Here is an 18246-nt window from a genome sequence, read left to right on the forward strand (position 1 = left end):
AGATGTACTAAACTCCAACCACTTCTCTCTCTATCCCAGTCTAGCTGACCTTCTGTAAAGTAATACTAATTGCAGTCATTTACATAAATGCCATACCTACTGTTTAATATGCAGTGAATTATATTTGCAGTATCAGTTTCATGTAAATCTAAACTCTGCTGATCCATTCTTAGCTAGAAATTCGAAGTTTGGGATTTCCATAACCCACGAATCACAAACGAAAGGTGTAAAGAAAGTATTGTGTCCCGGTGTGTTTACTCAGTCTCTTCAAAGCACTTTTCATTTGGCCAAGGATATCACTCAAGAAGACATAGGAAAGAAATGTCTAAAATAAAGTGAGGGCATATCAATGGTCAAGGTTAGGGTCACGCGCACTTCATTTAAAGATGGTAACCTTGGCTATGCACACAAAAGGCCCGGAAGAACCCACTCCAAACTGGTGGGGGGGTAGTACCTAGCAAAGGAATTGGGGGAAAGGCACGTTTCCCTTTTGCTTACACACTCTGATACTGTTTATAGTTTTTAATAATAAATACATTCGTGTAGTTTCTTTTTAAAATCAGTAAAAAAATATAAGGATTAATAAATTCAACTAACATGTGCAAAGACTCTAAAATGATTTTCTGAAACAAGACAAATATCAACAATCCTGATTCTAATAGATAAAATTAGATAAAAAGTAGGTACAATTACATTTATTGTTTTATAGTTTCATAGCACTTTACATTGTTTTATAGTTTCAAAGTACTTTACCAACACTGTTCCTGGTAACAGTTCTATCCAATTTCTTTTGCTTCTCAGAATGCTAAAAATCTTTCAAGCTGCTTGATCCTTAAATTCCTGCCCCCAAATTCCAAAAGCTCTAATTCACTTCAGAAGGAAAGAATAAAACTGTGCTATAGTTCACCCCCACGACAACTATAATTAACATGCAGAACTTGCTATAGGTTAACAAAAAGCCCACTGTCCTTTTCCTGGCCTTGAACCTGCTTCCATTAAAATGTCCAGTTAGAAACTTAAAATAACACTCACACAAATTTAAAATGACCATCACATGTTGAATCAGTAATATCAGTCCAGTAAGGACTAACCTTTGCAAAAATAAAGAGGCTGCTGAGTTCAAACAGAACACAAATGCAAAATGAAATCAAACTGAGGAAAGGAAGGTAAATTATGTTGCTGAATAACATGGCTTAATGTCCCAATGCGGTCAGAGTTAAAATTGGTATGAAAGCTACCATCTCATAACTTCATAATTCTGTTATCACAAAATGGGAATAATTAACTTTGAGTTCAGTTTAACTTGAACTTAATAGTATTTTATGTCTAATAGAGATATTTTGTAATTAAAACATTTTACCAGTTGACAATGGCAGGAGGTACTGGTAGCGTCTTCACGACAGGCGACTGGGTTTCGACACCTGCGAAAACAGACACACGAGATAAGCATCACTGCTCGCAGTCTGGTGAATCAGAGCCGCGCATCCACCTTTTCCTGGAGACATTTCTACTTCCAAACCTCAATGAAGAATTTCTGCTGAGTTTTTCTCGACAAATCATACTAGCAAATGACGTTTTATCACATAATTTTCACCAAAAAAGCATACCATGGACCAATACACACCTATCAGAATGGCCAAAACACAAAGCACTAACATCGCCAAGTGCTGGCAAGCAGGCGGAGCACCAGGAACTCCCACTCATCACTGGGGGAATGCGAAAGGGCTCACCCACTTTGGAAGGCAGCTGGCCGTCTTTGACAGACGCAACGGACCCTTACCATAGGATCCAGCCATCGAGCTCCTTGATGTTTACTCAAAGGAGCTGAAAATTTATGTCCACAGAAGACAATGCACACAAATTTACAGTAGCTTTATTCATAAGTGCCTAAACGTAAAACTAACCCAGACATCCTTCAGTGGCTGACGGGACACACTGAGGTACATGCAGACGATGAGATACTACTCAGTGCCAAAAAGAAAGGAGCAACCAAGTCAGGAAAAGACATGGACGAGCCTTAAATGCATTTTACTAAATGAAAGAAGTCAGTGTGAAAAGGCCACATACTGTATGAGTCCAACTATATGACATTCTAAAAAAGGCAAAGCTGTTGAGGCGATGTGGACAGTTTGGGGTTGCCATGGGTTGGGGAAGAAGCACATAAATAGGCAGAGCACGGAGGATTTTTAAGGTAGTGGAACTACTGTGTAGGGCAGATATACGTCGTGACATGTTTGTCAAAATCCATGAGATATAATACCGAGGGTCAATCCTAACGGAAACTGAGGACTCTGGGTGATACAGACACATCGATGTGGGTCCAGTGTGGATTCATCAATTACAATAACTGCACCACTCTGGTGTGGGACGGTGATAATGGAGGCGACCACGCACATATGAGGGGAGGGGGTATGCGTGAAATCTCTGTATCTGCTCAACTGTTCTGTGAACCTGAAACTGCTTTCCAAAAAGTCTATTTTTGTAAATGTACGTCCAAAACTTTTTAAGTGTATCAAGTTTATTCACTCACTAGGATGATAGTCAAAAGAATTACCAATATTTATAAACAGTTATTTCACTGTGTATACAACACTTTCACGCGTTACCTCAATGATTTTTCTCAGGTGGGAAGCAGATAGCTGTCAACACAGTTATTTTAAAAACGTATTGACATCAGCCTAAACTCAGAGCTAGTAAGTGGAGTCAATTTCCTCATTCCCTGGAAGGCAGTCAGATATACTTAAAAAACACAAAAAAGAAAAACAGGCCTTAATCCCTGCTGTTTCTTAGTAGCTATGACTCTAGACAAGTTCATCCATTTATCCATGTAGCTTTGCTCTAGACAAGTTCATTCATTTATTTATCTATCAATTTGTCCACGGGGGGAGAGGCGGGGATCTCACAGAAATGAGGGCAACATACATAAAAACTCATATTTGTAACATCTGCACAATTTTCATAAATAAAAAATAAATAACTCAAACAAGATAAAACAAGACAGCTACTGCCATTATTGGGAAAGTGCAGCCACTATGAAGAGCAAGTTGGCAGCACCTACCAAAAGCTGAAAACGTAAATTCCTATGACCTAGCAAATCCCTTCTGAGAAACGGCTGTGGAGAAACTTCAACGGTGACGAAGCATGACAGGCCCTAGTATTTAACTGGCCCTCAATAAATGTTGCAGCTCCTGAACAAATATTTGCTAAATGCCTACTCTACTCAGCTCCATACCTAACGATTTTCATACCATGGTACTCGAAAAGTTCCTACTCCAGTGGTAGAGACAGACAGGATTTTGACATGTCAAAAGCTACTGTTTTGGGCCAAGGAGTCAACCTTGTGAAAGAACTGGAGGCAGCAGTAACAGCATCTGTAAAAGTACAGAGATATTATCAAAAAAAAAAAAACCCGGCATTTAAGACAACAGTAAGTCCTTGTAGTAGGCTGATAAATGAAACCGAAGGTATCAGAGCACCAATCCTTGGAACCTGTAAGTGTTGCCTTATTTCGGAAAAGGGTCTGGTATGATTAAGTTAATGATTTTGAGATGAGTAGGCGATTCTGGATTTCCTGGTGGGCCTGAAACGCCATCACAAGTGTCCGTCTAAGAGGCGGGCAGAGGGAGATCTGACGCACAGAGAGAAGGCCACATGAAGAAGGAGCAGGGGGACGTGAAGACGCTGGGCTGGAAGGCCGGGTCTGCGCCGATGCAGCCCTCGCGGAGGCTCAAGAGGCAAGAGCAGCTTCTCCTCCAGAGCCTCTGGAGGGACCACAGCCCTGCCAACACCTCGGTTTCAGCCCAATAATGCTGATTCCGCATGTGGCCTTTATGACTGTCAGAGAGTAAATTTCCGCTGTTTCAAGCCCCCAAACCTAAGGCGTTAACAACAGCTCTAGGAAACACACAGCATCTCACTGCCCTGCACGCCGGGCTAAGTGCAGAGCAGTTCAAACATCGCCCAGGTCTCTGAAGAACCATTCAGGTTTTTTACACAGGAGCATAACCCCATCTGTTTCACAATGCTGAACCCAGTGCCAATATCGTGAACTCACTAACGGAAAAAGACACTAGAAACAGGAAGATGTATCCAAACCAAAAGTCCAGACAGAAAATGTAGTTCTTGATCAGCAGATATCTGAGGAAAAACCCATCCAACTGACAGACAAAGACAATGACAAAAACAAAAACAAAAAGAGAAAGGAGAGAAGGTCCTGGCCAGGCAGCTCAGCTGGTTAGAACATTGTCCTGATATATCAAGATTGTGGATTCAATCACCCATAAGAGCACATATAAGAAACAACCAATAAATGCTTACATAAGTGGAAAGCAAATCGATATCTCTCTCCCTTTCTCTCTCTCTAGTACCAGTACAATTTTTTAAAAATTAAAGAAAAAGGAGGAAGGAGAAAACTCAATGAAAATAGACAATGTAGGAAATAGAAGCAACATACTTTAAATATGTACATATAATTTTCTCAAAATATGAGAGACTATTATATGGATGAAACAAGGATGCTATGGGCTATACTGAAGGACTGAAAATAAGAAAAAGCTCTAGGAAATCAATAATAGCACTTGAAATTAAAAAGCCAATAAATGTATTAGAAAATGAGGTTGAGGATATTTTCCCAGAAAGGAAAGCAAAAACTAAAAACAGGAGTCAAAAAGATTTTTTAAAGTAACATGTCAAATTAATACAAAAAACCAAGTTCCACTAAAAGAAGGTTTGGAAAGAACAAGAGAATGAAGAGCCAGAAATTCCTAAAGCACTCTGCACTAAAATATCCCAGAGCCGATGGGCTTCAGAACGGAAGGCCCAGCTGGGTGCAGAGCAGATAAAGGGGGAACAGAAACCGCCCTCTAGACACGGCCTGTGAATTAATTCTCAGGTGTAAGAATATGATAAAAGCTTCCAAAACACAAAAATCAGGTCACCTACAAATACAGTGATTCTGTAGCTCATCAACAAATAATGATACTTTTTAAGAGCACTCGCTGGAAAACCTAACTTGAGGGTGTTCCAGAAAACCAGGATACACAGTCACCCTTTCTGCGAAGGAGTAAGAACCACACTTGGCATCAGACGTCTCAGCAACACTGGAAGCCGGAGGGCCACAGTGTCTTTAGAGTGCTGGCAGAAATGAACTCTAACCCCCAACTCTACTGAAAAGGGCGACGTGAACTGCTCGGCCTCTGGGCATCCAGTTCTAGTCTTTTCGCTCCCAAGGCCTTCAGGCGAGTAGCTTCTGCTGAGTCCTGCACGTAGACATGCTGAACATTGGAGGAATTCTGCTTGCAGCTTGAGGGGCTAAGCGAAGTGCAGTCCTGTTTATCAAGGATTTGTAGGAACCTTGGACTGAACTCACATCACTAACACAATCTCTTTCGGACCCTTGCAGGCATTCCGATTATCTATCTAGTTGATCAGTCACCTCTAGCCCCTCCCATTTCCCCTTCCCTTGACATAAAGAAGCCTCGACTCTGTACTCTCTTAAGATGGAGGGATATGCAGCACCAGGAAGTCTCCCCTCTCCTCTGTCGGCATCTTCTCGATCAATAAACCTTTCCTCACTCCAAACTCTGACATTGTGAGTTTTGGCCTTTCTAAGCGTTTTAACCAAACTATTATAAAGAATACAACTTAGGCACAGACAACTGGAAAAGATGCGTAAGGCAAGGGATGGAGGGAAGGGGGTCACAGCTGAGCCTCCCGCCCTCTCTGACCCCCACCTCCCCGAGCCTCCGCCTCTGCCAGCCTGCAGGCTGACTTTCACCGTGTCAAGAGCCAGGCAGAGCTCTGTCTACAGCCTCTTCACTCCTTACAGTCTTACCCCCCCATCCTGAGGCTGTTCAGGAGCCCCAACCCTATCCCTTCATTAGCATAAACTCAGATGTGGTCAAAAGGAGTTCTTCCATTTGTTTGTCTAGCTCACACAAAGGCAAGGTATTAACAGAAAAGAATAGTTTAAAGAGTCCAATCACAGAGAGCAGTCACAGAGATCCTGCTTCCTGTGGGGACTTTTGGAGGGAAAGAGGGTGACACCTTTGATCTGACTAAAGACAATCCTATCAGGAAATTCAGAGGATATAGGAACTCTGTTCCCAAAATGGGGACAGAGACCAAATATATTTTTGAATACCACAGGACTCTATTACTATCACACTCTATATGTTAATAGTTTAAGTGGAAGGAAAGGTGTGATGTGATCATGTTAGTTTTTTTAAGTATTTAAAAACAGTAAATATCAATTAACTTTAAAAGGATCGTCTTACTAAGGAAAAAAACTTCCTTGAACTTAATAAAAGTGTACATATTTATCAGAAGCCAACAGCAAATGTCATAGCCAAAAGTAATTTCCATTAAAGTCAGGAACAACATGAGCAATTTGGCTATGACCGTAGGAAAACTCCAGCCCTACAAGTACTCGCCACGTGTAGCTACTGAACACTTTTCAGTGTGGTCTGTCCACATTACGATGTGCTCTAAATTTAACAGGGGTGTCCAACCTGCAGCACAGGATGGCTATGAATGCAGCCCAACACAAAACCGTAGGTTTATTTAAAACATCATGAGATTTTTTTTTTGTTTTCATTGGTGTTTGTGTATTTCATGCGTGGCCCAAGACAACTCCTCTCCTTCCAGTGTGGCCCAGAGACACCAAAAGTTTGGACACCCTGATTAGATATACAAAGAATTACAAAAACATAGTATGAATAAAAAAGATGTAAAACATCTCATTAATAATTTTTATATTGATTATATGCTGAAATGATAACATGTGGGATATACTGAATTAAATAAAAGACATTAAAATTACTGTTTCTTTTTACTTTTATTTCATAGGCTCTTAAACTGAAATTTTAACTACCACGGCCAGAAGTCTTTCAAAAGGAAGGGTTTATAAGGCCACTGCTAGTAAGAAAAAGGCAGGTCTGTGGGGCAGGAAGTCTAAAGAACCAGCAGCATGGCTGAGTGGGAAAGGCCAGCTCGTCTCCCTTCTCCCGTCTCCCGTCTCCCGTCTCCCCTCTCCCCTCTCCCCTCTCCCCTCTCCCCTCTCCCCTCTCGGAGTTGGCAAGTGCTTTTTATACCTTAAGGAGGGGAAGAGAGGCAGGCTGCTCTGGAAGAATTTACATTAGCTACTGACAAAGAGCTGGGAAACGGTGAGATGCGTGTAGTTCTGGGACAGGCGCAGCAGGGCGCACGCAGAAGTTTGCATTGGCTGTATGCAGCAGCCAGTGAGCCCAGGTGTGAACAGGAGGCTGCTGGGGTTCCAGGAGCCTGGTTATTCCCTCTTTAGTTTCACTGTGAAACAGTCACCTGCAAGTTAATCTAAAATTCCAACAGACACTCAGGAGGTGAGCGGTCTTTTGTTGGCTTTGCCTTAGAGTTGTTAACTGACTAACCCCTTCTCGTCTCTTCCTGCCACCCTCTGGCCTACTGTAATTTAACTTAGGACATCTCAGAATTTTCTCCTTGTCAATGCTTACTAAAAATCTAAACTTACGTACATGGCCCACATTTGTGGCTCTCGCTGCATTTCTTTTGGAGAGCACCACAGTCTAGCCAATGCAATAACGAGAAACAGGATCGAGGGGTATGAACACTGGAAAAGGAGACACGAAATCGTTACTGTTGGCAGCTAACTGGCTGACAGGAAAAATCAAAAAAAGCCATCTGAAAACTATCTAACCAGAGGGAGAATCACTAAAATATCTCAATATTAGGTACATATTCAAAACTGGCAGTTTTCCTACATACTAATAAGCAGTTGAAAATGAAAAGGGAAAAGATCTTAGTCACACTAGCAAAAGCAACTTTCAAACACTTAATGTACACAACACCTTAAACATGTGTATAGATGAGCTATATATTACACATATGTACACATATACATGTGTGTTTTATATGTGTATTAAAATGCTACAAAAAAGATATTAAAAGATCTGCATATGTGGAAAGACAGGCTAGTTCCTGGGTAGAAAGGATAATTACAATCCCACCAAAATTAACCTCCAAACCAAATACAATCCCAACCACAAAATCCTACTAGGATTTGGTTACTTATTTTGTATGGTTACTTGACACATTAATCCCAAAGTTTACCTAGAAGACATCCAAAGATCAGCTAAAATTTGAGAATACTTAGTGCATATTTGCCCAGAAGGTACAAAGACTGTCAAAGTAAACTCAAACTTCAAGGATCAGCTGAAGCCTCCACTGAAGTTCTCCTCGGCCCCACAGACGGCTCTACAGGGTCCCAGTGTGCTCCAATACCTCCCTCCATTCCTGCCTCACACACAGCGCCACAGAGCAGCACAGAAGGAGAAACCGCGAGTACCCCGAGACAGCTGGAACGCAGGAAATATGGGGGAGTCAGAAATACAAATGGAATATAGAAACATGTGGTAAATCGAATGAGACAGGGTTTTAAGCGAGGTATCTGACCAAATTTGTTTTTTCAGAATGACTGGTTGGGTCAACACAAAAAACCAACCAGAAAGACGTCCAGGTGAAGGTCCTGAGTTTATGGCAGTACTTAGAGAAGCAGCAGGACCAACTGCAGAGACTCTTCCGAGGTACAACCAGCAGGAGGAGATGGGGACGTGTAAATATTAATCTATGAAGACTAGTGGCAACATTTCTTAGACAGATGTGAGGGGACAGAAGAGAGAGCAGATACACATGAGCGAGCGCGTGCAGAGGGTTGGCTATGAAGTGTGGGGAAAGGCCAGAAGAGGTGGTTAGGATGCTCTAAGTACAGGACTGGGGCTCCAGAGCCACAGCTGTGGATCTTAGTCATCACGGACTCTATCCACGTGAGAGTCAAAACCACAGGATCCCGCAAAAACGACAAGGAAGTGAACTGCGCAGGTCCACTTACATATGGACTTTTCTTCGATAAGTACATACAGTACTGTAAACTTATTTTCTCTTTCTTAAGACTTTCTTATTCACATTTTCTTTTGTCTAGCTTGCCTTCTTGTAAGAATACCATATATAATACATATAACAAAATACGTGTTAATCAACTGTTGATGTTACTGGTAAGACTTCTTGTCAGAGGTAGGCTATTTGTAGTTACGTTTTGGGGAAGTCAACAGTGATATAAGGCTTTTCAACTATGCAGCAGGGTTCATGCCAAGCTGTCCAAGAGTCAACTGTATACTTGCAACATAAAAGGATTAAGGACAAACTACAAAAGCCAACTAAGAGAAGAAGCCCAGAGCAGTGTCCTAGAAGCCAAAGACAGACACGAGGGTGGATGAGGACATTGTCAAGAGTGTCAGAGGCTTCAGAAGAGTGTCGTCATTTTCAGAGAAGATGACGAGTGGGTATGACATGAAAGCACAAGCAGTTGGTCTGGCCTGGACAATCCATCATTCTTTTCGCATTCATGATCACATAATTTTTAAATTTATCTCCACATGTTACTCAACCTGCTAGCTATTCAAATGCATATTGTATCAACAGTAAGTCCACACTGAAAGAATTCCTGAGTTCCCACTAATAAATGCATACTGGTCATTTTGATGTCAGATGGTAGGTGGCAGAGATGCAATGATTGATTCTATCTCCTATGCGCTGGGCCCTGGGTGGGCACCCGTGACAAAAGCACAAAGTCCCTGTCCTCACAGAGCCACCTTTGCACTGGAGGGATTCCTCACATCAGCTACTCGCCCCAGAAGGAGCCCCAAAAGAAACACACCATGTTTTAGACTTACCTGAAAAGAAAAATAGCAAACGCAATTAGTAATTTATAAAGCTACTTAGAATCAACAAGAAGCACAAAACTAATCACCTACAGTTAACACACCTGTCCTCTGGCATCATACAATATACATAAACATTATTAACTTATCATACAGCCAGCTCTCAGTCATCATGGATAAAGTAGCCATACATCAGGAGCAATTCCCTAATACTGACTCATGTTTCTGGGTTACGCCCCATCCAAACTTCTACTGTGTGATAACACATGATACAGTGCAAGAATACACAGTTTAAGACTTTCACAAAAGAATTCAAATCATTACACATGCCAGTTTTACTAGGCCCACCATCTTTCTAATGAACTTGCAGAGACACGCTACCTAAATCCAACACCCCTCCATTGATTTCCCAGAGCCAAGTAACCCAAGCCCTTCAATCCCATCCCAAACTCAGTTCATCTCTAAAGCTGCCCCCAAACCAATAAGCCTCCAAGCATGGTCCTAGCTTTCATCCACTAGCTCACCACCTCAAAACTCTAAGGACCACAAAACCCTGTTGGTAAAAACTGCCAGCATCCCAAACATGTGTGCCTTCAGTACTGTGCATACATGAGACTGTTCCACCATATTGTGCACAAAATATAGAAAGTTTTTAAAAATAAGAAATAAAAGTTCTACCATTTTCTTCCAGCACCCAGAGATGGGTTGAACACACGCCCCAGAGCACAGGTGCCCTATAAGCAGACATCATCCTTATCCTAGAAACTAAAGCTCCGGGGTTATGTGATTTGTGTGGTCACAAAACTAGAGTGAGGTAGAGCCAGGTGATCTGGGGATTCAAACAACTCCGTGGTCACAAAGCACAAGCCCCTGTCACTCCTCTGGACCGTGCCAATCTCTCCTTATACTGCCTCTCTGACCTCACTACCCGCCAGCACAACCCACCCCCTCCGGATGCTGTTGGAGAGAACAGGTGTTCTCCCTATGCCTCAGAAAATAATGCATGAGCCTTGGTCAGGTAGCTCAGTTGGTTAGAGCATCGTCCTGATGATATGCCAAGGTTATGGGTTTGATCCCAAGTCGGGGTGCATACAAAAATCAATCAATAAATGCATAAATAAGAGGAAGAACAAATCAATCTCTCTAATCAAATTTTTTAATTAACTAAAAAAATGATATACAGGCTAAACATTTTAAATTTCTAAGGAAGGTGCTATGCTGTATAAGTGGGCATCAGCCTATAAGTCAGACCAAGTTTCAGAGTAAATGATGAATACAAATTCTTAGACTCTAACATATAAGCAATAAGGAAAATTATAATACAAAAGGAAAATGACTTAGGAAAATAGTAATTGTGAGTATGTAAAAAATGAGTCCACGTATTATGCTTCACCTGGTATAGTTTCAATTAGTGTTAATTCTGTTTACACTAAAATTTTCAAGTAAAGTTCTAAGACTAATTCATTCTGGTTTTCTATGGAACTAAAATAAAGTGCTTGCTTCATCTTAGAAAGAGGTAACTATCTCACCCTTCCCCCCTCCCACCCTGCCCCCAAACGAGAGGCTCTCAAGTCCAGAGACCAAGTCAGTCTCCAAGGGGAGGAGGTTTCCAACTGTTTTAGTCTTACAGTAAAAACACCAAAGTGAAGGTCCACAATGAGAATACTGAAATCCCCAAAAAAGTAAAATAACTAAAAATAACAAACTTTTGTAGTTAAAATAGGCACCTTTTATAATTTTAGCCAAAATGATACTGAATAGTCAAAAACCCAGAAAAAGCAATGCAGAAAAGGTTATATATCTGCAAAACCAATTTAGAACTAAAATAATATTAAAAAGGCTAAGACTATCTATGCAGCAGGGTAGTGAGTATCCAATAAAACCCACGCAAGTACCCCAGGGAATTCCAGTAACAAACACATCAGTGAACGCACAGGGGGAAATGCCCAAAGCTAATAAAATTTCAAAGAAACCTAAGACAGAAACGTGGCACAGAAAACAAAAAGCCTGAGCAAGTAAAATGAGGAGGTAGAATGGGAGGTGAAGACAAAGACACCGATGGAGAAGCAGATCATAACTTTGTTGAGCAAGAAAGTGTTACGGACAAGGGAACAGAGCTCCAGGCAAGCTAAACAGCCAGACAATGCCAACTGCCAGGCCTGCTGTGCCCAGCGCCACAAGGCAGGGCAGCGCCACAAGGCAGGGCCGCGCCGGCAGTCACAGCAGCCGGATTAGAAAGAGCTTGGGCCAGACCCTCGTGCCCTTTCTCTAACAACTCAGAGCCCATTCGGTTGTCTTCACTTGCTGGTTGCTCAGACTAGGACCTTTCAACCACTCAACAATTACTTTCTGAGACGAGTTTGTGCCAGGATGTAACTGTGTCCTCCAATCCAAGCTTTGCGTTTCGCTTCCCTCCTAGGATGTGATTTATCCTCACAGCTTCCCTGGTCCTCCCAAACAGCTGATGCCTCGATTTTACCCATCAATCCTGTTCTTCCCCAACTGCCCTGGACATCCCCATTTGACTACCTTCCTCAAACTCAACTTTTTCTTGAAATTCAACCTATGTCTCATTTTGCTTAGCTGACCTTTCCCTGGCTACTCTGTCCTCCGTACTACTCTCTCAACATTAACCACATCTTGTTATGCATCTTCCTACAGCTTCTCTAACTTGTCCTTAAATGGTTACTATTTCTTAGTCTCCTTTAAGTGATGTACGCTTTTATTTATATAATGGCTTTACTCAATGCACCAGATTCAGAATTTACCACTTACCAAAACACTACTTCTGAGGGTCAGAGAAAAACAAGACAAAACAAAACCAAAAAAAACAAACAAGAGGCACAAGGTCACTTGGAGGTGATGACCCTATTACACCTTGATGGTGGTAATGGCTGCACAGGTGTATGCATGTCCAAACTCATCAAATTGTACACATTAAATATGTGCAGATTTTCATGTATCAAAGGACAAAGAAAGGAGAAAGAATGAAGGAAGAAGAGAGAAGTGATTCTGTACAAAGGTGTTCAAAAAGACTGTCACCGGTGAACTAAGAGTGGGCTGCTTTCATGAGAATTTAACAATTCTTGGCAATTTTTTGGAAATTGCTTAGGGCTCCATGATAACATACTGATTTCTATCAGTTCAACGACAGGCCTATCTCCTGTTACTGCAGAAGAAGTGTCCCTCCGCCCAGCCTGTGCTTTGGACCCCATCCCCTCCCAGACTCTCAGGAACTTGGTATCAATGACTAACACTTTTCTCATCTGTACTCGACGTCTCCCACTCAACTCACACCTTCCCAGTCACTAAATCCAAAGGGCTGGACTCCATTTTCCTCTCACAGGGGCATTCCGCAGTACTAATAGGTTCCCCCAGCTGCTGGCTGCCCGCTCACTTTCCTGGCCACTCCTCTGGGCTCCTTCGCAAGCTCAGCCCCTTCTCCCTAGCTCCACCCCAGGCCTCCTCCTGTTCTTTTTCCAGTCTCTCTGCAGACAATCTCATCCAGGTTTCAGCCATCACCTCTACACTGATAGCTCCAGAATAGCAACGTAGTAATAACATCTCCTTCTACCTTCCCTATACTATTAATCCCCACGTCTGAGACTTTACCTCCAAATCTCCATCTTCTTGCTCATGGTATAATTAAGAGAATCAAATGAGCCAACATGACAGTACTCTGAAAAATGGGAAAAAAAAAAAAAAACTTAGTCTGAGTATTAGTATTTTTTAAATAGACGCCTTGAAGTAAGGACTTTCTCAAGTTCATTTTTTTATTTATTCCATATGGCACACCTAACACAGTAATTTGTATGGAAATGACCTTCAGTAAATATGTTACAATGAATCGTTTGTACTGGTTTAAGACACATTCAACTAAAATATTCACATATTTAACAGCTTATATTTTTCAAATCTTGTCATCATTTTTATCTCCTTTGAACTGAGAATTACTCTGTAATTGTAAACTATGCTGGATACTTTTGATAATTATGATGCTTATTATTTAAAGTCAGAAAATCCTGTCACCTTTTTGGGCCTTGCTTTGCTGAAAACATCCAAATCCCCTCCTCAAGTCCAAATCACATAAAGATTCTTGCTTCCCAAAGGTACCTTTTCAGAGGGGAAAACTTAAGCATTACAGGAATATCTAAGCTTTAGCTTTACGTACCCTGAAGGTAAGCAGAATGACTACTTGAAAAAGTTCCCTATCTCATTTTCACATCTTGCAATATGAGTGATATTCTGATTAGGAACAGATACTGTGAAATGAAATGTTGCTCAAGAGTTCTCAGACCCATTAGGTACATTTCATTACAGCCTCAGAATGCACAACTGTCATGCTAGTAAAATCTCACTGTATCAGTTCAAAAAACTGCCTAGACTACATTTTCATCTAAATCACAATCCTCATTATAGTCTTCATTCACTTTCCCTTCACTGCATAACCTAACTTACAATTCATTCATATGATGATCTGCTTCATGTTGGTTTTGTGGTTTCCTCAGTGGGGTCAAGGGTCACACAATTCTGTTCACTGCTGTCCCCCAGCATCTGACATGGTGCCTGACGTACAACAGGAGGCAAAAGGTTCTAACTGAGCAATTAATTGAATGAGAGGTGAACTAACCATTTAAGCAGAACCAGACAGCAGGAAAGCACATTCGCAATGAGAAAGAGCTTTAAGATCTGATTCTCCCAAATCTGACAGGGCATGATCTTCCCCATAACGTGTCCATCCTTCATTTTTCCCATCCTTTTCTCCTGAGAGGAGGACCTTTTTAGACTCACAGAACAGCTCAGCTTTAAATCATCCAGTCCAAATGTCTGATAAATCCAGTAACTGAAACCAAAAGACACTAGGTGACTTGTCACCTCAACCTGTCTGCCCTACAGCCATTAATAATGCCATCCTGCAGAACCAACCCTTTTTGTAGAAGAGAGAAACCAGGAAAAGTCTGATGAAAAAAGGGCAGAATGACTACAGAAGCCTTACTCATCCCTAAGGGTGCGACCTGCACAGGAAGATGCAGAAACAAAAGAATAAAGTCTCTGCCACAGAGTCACAACACCTTTTCCAGTAATAACCCAAACAGTGCAGGAACAACTCAGCAGCACCCTTCAACCCTGGGGGCTATTCCCACGGAAAGAAAGGTGGTAATGACACCAAACGCTGTATCACCAAACCACAGCTCTCCTGGCCCCCCAAACAAAAATCTGCTGTGGCACTATTCAGCCGCCACCACGGAGAGTCAGCAGAATACTCTGGGCGCTCCGGATTTTTAGACAGATGTTCTGAATCCCACCTTCTCTCCTCACTTGCTGGGATCTGGGACAAGTTAATGTGTCCATGTCCAGACTGCAGTTCCTCCGGCTGTTCCGGAATAACCACTGCCCTAGACAGTTGTTAACAGTACAAAGACACCATGCATAAAGCTCTTAGTACAGTGCCTGGCATGTAATAAAGGCTCAATAAATGTCAACTATTTGTCATTTTACTCAGTTGCAATCACTTTCACAAGGCCTCGGCCCTCTCTAGCTTCCATATAAATTTTTCTTTTTATTGAATTTATTGGGGGGACATTGGTTAACAAAATTATACAGGTTTCTGGTGCACAATTCCACAATGCATCAATGTGTACAATGTATTCTGTGTTCGACCCCCCAAGTCAAGTCTTCTTCCATCACCACCTGCTTACATATAATTTTAAAGACACTGTTCCAACCTTTCTAATTTTTAAGGGACCATATATACAGTAGCTGAGAGCAAACCGGACTGGGCAAACCAGTTCAATGACTCACTGCCTCGGGTTCCTCATCTCTGAAACGGGCCTGATAATACCTACCCCCAGGACTGCTGATAGTAAGCACGCCCTCCGTGCAGTACATTCTATTACTGGCTTGTAATTAAAACGCATTTAGAGAAAAATAAACCAACTCTCTTGTCAACCCCAAAACCTCGGTCAGTCTTAATCCCCATCCCACCACCACAGACTGTGGCAGAAACAAATACCAAGGTCGACCCACCTCGCACACCCAATTTCTTATACCCTGCAGCAAGACATCCCCACCCATCCCTCCAACAGGGTTTTCCTAAATGTAGGACTCAGTTTCTCCCGAGGACCGCGTCAGAGCCCAACCAATCCGAGTTGCCAGCGCCCACCCCACTCCGCCCCGCCCCCAAAGCGCCGGGAGACCCCGTGCATCCTTCCACCCCGGGACAGCGGCGCCCCTCCGGCCGCGGTTCCCCCCCCCTCCCCGGCTCACGTGGGCACTTCGGCCGAGGCCCCACGTCACCCACTTCCCAGACCCGACCGCGGTGCCTCCCACTCTGCCCGCAGCTGGTCCCCACGCCGCTAGCCGGCTCGGGACTCCGAGGCTGCCTGCGCGCACGCCCCCGGAGCCTGGCTCCGCCGAGGAGACGGGGGCCCCAGGGCGTCCACGTTCATCCCCCCACGCCGGGGCCGCCTGGGGCGCACCCCAGTTGCACGCGGAGGCCGCACAGCCAACCGGCCCCTGCCGTTTCCACAGTGGGCGCCGCACACACCGCGGCGCCGGGGCTCCGGTTCCTGCGGCCTCCGGCCCACGCAGGCCTGGCAGCGTACCAGAGCACTCACGTCCCGCGCCGTCTCCTGGAGACCCAGGCGCAGCCGCAGTGGCCGCACAGCGAGTAGGCGACCGTCGGTTGTCCGGTCTGCTGTCGCCGCCTCGTCCCAGCCCCGGCCGTGGCGACAACTGCAGCGACTCTCCCCCGCGCCGGCACACCAGCGTCTGTTAAGCCGAACCGCCCGGGACGCGCTTCCCGGGCCGGCGCTCGTTGCATATGCAAAGCGGCCGCCGCCCATTGGCCCGCGGGCGGTGGCGCGTGCAGGGCTGGGCCTATCGAATTCCGGAGGCGCAGGCGGCCGGGGGTGGAGCGGGGTTACTACGGGTCATTTGCCGGAGCCGCCACCGAAAGGAGCCGGCCGCGGCCGCCGCAGGGCGAGAACGGGGTTGGCTGAGAGGGACTGGATCGCGACAGAGAGAGGAGAAGAGCCGAGCTCTGCGGCCGGGACTCGGACTGAAGGGAGGCGGGTCCCGCAGAGTCTGCGGAAAGGGCTCTTCCTCCTGCGGGAACAGACTTCCACGCGGGCCCCCGCAAAAAAAAAGCAGAACGGAAAATGCACTTTTACTGTATATATAAACTCGTCTAGATCATGAAGTAATATGCATATTATTTTTATACTTAACTAGAGTCAGTATCCTGTTTTTGCACAAATTTCTGTCATTTTTGTCAAATAAAATGACTTTTTGGAAATGCCATAAGCGAAAGGGGCTAAAAAATTCAAAGCATGTTGCTTTATTATTTCTTTTGTTTTGGCTTCATCTAACCAAGCAAATAACCCATTTCCCCTAAATGCACTCACTATTTATGCAAGGTTAGCGCTTGTTTTCAAAGGATAAAGTTTACTCTCCAAATTATTGTTTTTGGATGTTCTTAGGAATCTAAAAGTGTTTCTGATTAACAGTTTGCCTTTATATTTCATTTTAGACACTACAGAAAGGAATAAAGACGTGGAAGGCAGGTAGACTGCCTCAAACGAAAAAGCGGAAACCGTGGGAGGGAGGTGGTGAGCACTGGGGAGATGGGCTGGGATGGGAATAAAAAACAGAAAACTGTACTTGAACAATAATTAAATTTAAAAAGAAAAAGCAGAAACCAAAAGAACGAGTAAAACCATAACTGCAGTGCACTGTAAGAAAGGCTACCTTCATTAACCTAGTAGCAGTAGGTTTCGGCCTTTTTTTTTTAATCCAACATATAATTTAGTTAGTCTCTGATCAAAACTGTAACATTAAATCAGATTTGATAGCACGGGAAATAAAACAGATTTGGAGGGCTTTGATTTTTTTTTTTTTTTAAGTAGTGTTGGGGCTAGAAATAGCGACTTGAATAGTAAATCTCGACGCTGGGAAGCAAAACATTTCGTTAAGTAGGTGAAAGGTGACAGTCATGATCTAGCCTCAGGCTAAAAGCAGGGGCTCACTTCCCAGGAGAATTTCAAAATGTGGGAAGCTGCCTGAACTTGAACTAGGTGGAGTGATGGTACACAGAGCAAAGCAAGCTCTCTCACCTTGGGCTCAGGCCAATTTAGCTACGTAAAACAATGTATCCCTGACTCAGGCAACCTGTCCTTCCACTACAAAATACTGTATGTTCAATCGCTTGTCAATCGACCACAACACTATCAAAGGATACCCTGACAATACATGGCATACAGAATATCTTATCTAAAAAGACTACCGCCATTCTGCATGCAGCGGGAAGTATATTTTGGAAGTAGTAGCTCCAAGACCAGGAAAAAACAACCTCTTGAAAAATAACATTTCCAAAGGAAGAAAACTAATATTGAACCTTAGTTGACTAGCAGACTATCAAATTCCAGCGACATCCTAACATCTTTCTTCATTATTTTCTTTTTTCTTCACTATATCTTTCCATATTATAAAACATATGTGTGAATCTGTATATTTATTTGTATGTGTACATGTA

General features: G+C 43.2%; 1 protein-coding gene across 2 annotated transcripts in view; it reads right to left on the bottom strand.

The window, feature by feature from the left end:
• ACSL3 (acyl-CoA synthetase long chain family member 3) overlaps positions 1–16506 on the bottom strand; it is a 56951-nt gene extending 40445 nt beyond the window's left edge. The window contains exons 1-3 of one of the 2 annotated variants that reach the window (XM_053666604.1): positions 16319–16506; positions 13326–13392; positions 1361–1421 (exon numbers count right to left, since the gene is read on the bottom strand). The gene's annotated coding sequence lies outside the window, so the exon portion shown is untranslated. The remainder of the gene's footprint in view (positions 1–1360; positions 1422–13325; positions 13393–16318) is intronic. The other variant, XM_053666569.1, reaches the window with a different exon arrangement.
• Positions 16507–18246: the final 1740 nt, after the last annotated feature.

This window comes from Artibeus jamaicensis, unplaced genomic scaffold (genome assembly GCF_021234435.1).
Source record: "Artibeus jamaicensis isolate MK-2021 breed Jamaican fruit bat unplaced genomic scaffold, CSHL_Jam_final contig_1015, whole genome shotgun sequence".
Lineage (NCBI taxonomy): Eukaryota > Metazoa > Chordata > Mammalia > Chiroptera > Phyllostomidae > Artibeus > Artibeus jamaicensis.